Raw genomic sequence first — 4,733 nt, forward strand, 5'->3', positions numbered from 1 at the left:
TCTCTGCCCTGGAACTGCACCCAGAACTGAGTATGGGCAATAAATTGCCAAATGTACCCAGTGGTAGCAAAAGGTTCCCTGTAATCGCTTTCTGACCAGTACTCACTCCTTACTGCCTCTGGGCTGAAAGCTCCTAAAGATGCTTCTGCTGCTGCCACTGCCACTGTACATGGGCTTCAGACAGGCCTCCAGTCTAGAGTCACAGACTTTTTCTGCTTTCTTAATTTTTTTAGGCCAGAAAAATGTCTCACCCCAACCTTTTTTTGGCTCTACTGCTCTAAAATTTGATTTAAGGCATTATTTAAAGTTGTTTGGAGAGGAATGTGGAGAGCGTTCAGCCAGGTAGCTACCCCAATCCACCATCTTGGCTCTGCCTTGTCCTGAATTATTTCTTGCATTGTGGTGTTCAGGTTTTTTGACTTATCCTCTCCTTCTGGGAGCCCTAGAATCCTTAACTTGTCTCTGTGCATCCTTGTCTTCAAGATTAATTATGTCAGATTTGGTACCAGTGGATTTCAGTTTTTTTTTCCTATTTTGCCCATTATTTCTGCTATGAAGGCTATAAGTTCTGTTTTCATAATTCTTATTTCTCTTTTACAATTCTGGAGCTTCCTTTTGTGGTTCTATGCTCTCTCAGGGATTGGATTCATTTAACACATCTGGAATCCATATTCCCTTCTATCATTAATACCTTCCCTGTTGGTTTATGAGCTTATATGGTTAGGGCATTTTAACTGAATATTCTTGCTCCTGAGATCTTTGCTAATTTCAGTCTTCTCCCTTTATATTTCCCCTTCACTTACTTTCTTACTCCTTTCCGTTTGATGTCTATTACCCCGGAGGCTGGACCTCAAAGCTCTTTTAGTATCCGCTGGGTAATTCACATTCACTGGCTTTGATTTTTGGCCCAGCTGTATGCCCATCCCTTTTGTTTTAGGTCTAGCTGGAAACCTGCTTCAGTTCCTTCTCTTCTTCAGTTCTCTGAATAGAGGATAGAGCTCTTCCACTCTGAAGTCCCAGCCAGAGCAAACTTCTGCCTTCTGGTTTTCATTGGTGCAGGGAAAGAGGAGTAGAGTTGACTTCTGTTGCAGCTCATAGGTTGGCTTGTGTTTTGCTGCCATAGTTTGGTAGCTGGTGGGGGAGGGGATGCTGAGTGCATTGTGAGTTTAGGATTTACCTTCTCTATGTTTTGTTTTTTACCTCCTTAGAGTTCTTGGTATCTTAGACTATGGGGACAGCTGAAATTGCTTTATCTCTTGTACATAATTCCTGTTTTGGAGAGATTTTAGAAATTGGGAGGACTGGAGGTTTACAGTTCTTCATCTTGTTGGTCATGTAAATTTTTATTCCTTAATTAAGAAAAATATATTTTCTCTCCTTCCCTCCTTCTTGTCTCTTATTAGAAGAAAGAAGAAAAAAAGACCTCATAATACACAAACAAAACAAATTCCCATATTGACCATGTCCAAAAGGTCAGGCTCATGCTGCACCTGGAGTCCTTCACCTTTTTTTTCAGGAGGTAGGTATGCTTCATCAGATACCCTTGCCTTCCTTGCTAGGCTAACACTTACCTTCCTTTCATTTCATTTGGTCGAATGTATATTAGCCTTTTCACTTTTCCTTACACATAACAATCCAGCTCTTTTGTCTGTATCTTTGTAATGGCAGTCCCATATGCCTGAAATGTATTTCTTCCTCACTTTCACCTCTTAGAATACTTAGTTTTCCTCAAGATTCAGCACAAGATCTACCTCTACAAGATACCTTTCTCAATAATACCAGCTGGTAATGCCTTCCTTACTTCAACCCTGGAATCTATTTCTATATATTGCATTTTAGCAGGTTTTTTAAATCAAAACTTTTTTTTTCATTTAAAAACAAACTTTCTCATCTCTCACCCCCACTCTTTTGGGGAAAATAAAACTCTTGCAACAAATGTGCCAGTCAAATAAAACAAATTCTCACATTGCCCATGGCCTCAAAATACAGGAGGTCCCAAACGTCTTAGTGTGGTTTTAAATGTAGAGTTTAAAACAACAGTAAGACGTTTGAGACAACCTGCATATATTTCATTCTGAACCTTAACTCCATCATCTCTCTGTCAGGTAGTAGGTATCACAATTCATCACTGGTCATCTGGGACTGTGGTTCAGAGTTAAGACTTTCAAAGTTGTCTTGACTTAACAGTGTTATTATATAATTTTTTCCCTCCTGGTTTTGCTTACTTCATTTTGCATTACTTCATACAAATCTTCCAAGATTTACCTGAAATCATTCCCTTCATCATTTCTTTTTTTCTTTGAACATCTGCTTTTAAAACTTTGAGTTCCAAATTCTCTCCCCTCTTCCCTCCCCACCCACCCTCCCTAAGAAGGCAAGCAATTCAACATAGGCCACATGTGTATCATTATGCAAAACCCTTCCACAATATTCATGTTGTGAAAGACTGTATTTTGCTCCTTCCTATCCTGTCCCCCTTTATTCAATTTTCTCCCTTGACCCTGTCCCTTTTCAAAAGTGTTTGCTTTTGATTACCTCCTCCCCCATCTGCCGTCCCTTCTATCGTCCCCCCTCTTTTTCTCCTTCCTCCTTCTTTCCTGTGGGGTAAGATACCCAACTGAGCGTGTATGTTATTCTCTCCTCAGGTCAAATCTGATGAGAGCAAGATTCACTCATTCCCCCTCACCTGCCCTCTCTTCCTACAGAAATGTTTTTTCTTGCCACTTTTATGAGATAATTTACCCCATTCTATCTCTCCCTTTCTCCCTCTCTTAGTATAGTCCTCTCTCATCCCTTAATTTGATTTTATTTTAGATATCATCCCTTCATATTCAACTCACCCTGTGCCCTCTATGTGTGTGTGTGTGTGTGTGTGTGTGTGTGTGTATGTATTTCCTTCAGCTACCCTAATACTGAGGTCTCATGAATTACACACGTCATCTTTCCATGTAGGAATGTAAACAAAACAGTTCAGCTTTAATAAGTCCCTTATGATTTCTCTTTCTTGTTTATCTTTTCATGCCTCTCTTGATTCTTGTGTTTGAAAGTCAAATTCTCTGTTCAGCTCTGGTCTTTTCACTGAGAAAGCTTAAAAGTCCTCTATTTTCTTGAAAATCCATATTTTGCCTTGGAGCATTATACTCAGTTTTGCTGGGTAGGTGATTCTTGGTTTTAATCCTAGCTCCATTGATCTCTGGAATATCATATTCCAAGCCCTTTGATCCCTTAATGTAGAAGCTGCTAGATCTTGTATTATTCTGATTGTGTTCCCACAATACTCAAATTGTTTCTTTCTGGCCACTTGCAGTATTTTCTCCTTGATCTGGGAGCTCTGGAATTTGGCAGCAATATTCCTAGGAGATTTCTTTTTGGGATCTTTTTGAGAAAGTGATAGGTGGATTCTTCAATTTCTATTTTACCCTCTGGCTCTAGAGTATCAGGGCAATTCTCCTTGATAATTTCTTGAAAGATGATGTCTAGGCTCTTTTTTTGATCATGGCTTTCAGGTAGTCCAATAATTTTTAAATTATCTCTCCTGGATCTACTTTCCAGATCAGTGGTTTTTTCCAATGAGATATTTCACATTGTCTTCCATTTTTTCATTCCTTTGGTTCTGTTTTATAATATCTTGATTTCTCATAAAGTCACTAGCTTCCACTTGCTCCAATCTAATTTTTAAGGTAGTATTTTCTTCAGTGATCTTTTGGAATTCCTTTTCCATTTGGGTAATTCTGCCTTTCAAGGCATTCTTCTCCTCATTGGCTTTTTGGAGCTCTTTTGCCATTTGAGTTAGTCTGTTTTCTAAGGTGTTGTTTTCTTCAATATTTTTTTCCAGTATTTTTTTGGGTCCCCTTTAGCAATTCATTGACTTGTTTTTCATGGTTTTCTTGCATCATTCTCATTTCTCGGCCCAATTTTTCCTCTACTTCTCTAACTTGCTTTTCCAAATCCTTTTTGAGCTCTTCAATGGCCTGAGACCAGTTCATGTTTTTCTTGGAGGCTTTTGATGTAGGCTCTTTGACTTTGTTGACTTCTTCTGGCTGTATGTTTTGGTCTTCTTTGTCACCAAAGAAAGATTCCGAAGTCTGAGACTGAATCTGAGTCTGTTTTCACTGCCTGGCCATGTTCCCCGCCAACCTACTTGACCCTTGAGTTTTTCAGCAGGGTATGACTGCTTGTAGAGTAAAGAGTACTTTGTTCCAAGCTTGAGGGGATGCGCCGTTGATTTCAGAGCTATTTCTATACAGCCAACTCTGCCACACCAGCACTGCTCCTTCCCCAAGAACCGCCAACCCGGACCTGATGCAAATTTTAAGCAGGCTCTGCACTCCTGCTCTGATCTGCCACTTAATTCCTCCCACCAGGTGGGCCTGGGGCCGGAAGTAACTGCAGCTGTAGTTTTGTAGCTGCACCACCCCTGCTGGCCCCTGGGTGGTGGCTGAACTGCAAACTCTTTTCACTCTGTCCCCCGCAGCTTTTCCCACTAACCTTCTCTGTTGTCTTTGGTGTTTGTGGGTTGACAAGTCTGATAACTGCCACAGCTCACTGATTCAGAGCGCTAGAGCCTGTTCTGCCCGACTCCTGATCTGGTTGGTCCTGCCGCTGCCCATACTGGGCTCTGCTCTCCTCCACTCCATGCATGATAGACCTTATCCAGCGACCATCCAGGTGTGAGATGTTAGTCTGCACCTGGTTTGTCAGACTGTTTTCCATTTTTACTAATAATTTTTTTC

The sequence above is a fragment of the Trichosurus vulpecula genome, chromosome 5, assembly GCF_011100635.1.
Source record: "Trichosurus vulpecula isolate mTriVul1 chromosome 5, mTriVul1.pri, whole genome shotgun sequence".
Taxonomy (NCBI): domain Eukaryota; kingdom Metazoa; phylum Chordata; class Mammalia; order Diprotodontia; family Phalangeridae; genus Trichosurus; species Trichosurus vulpecula.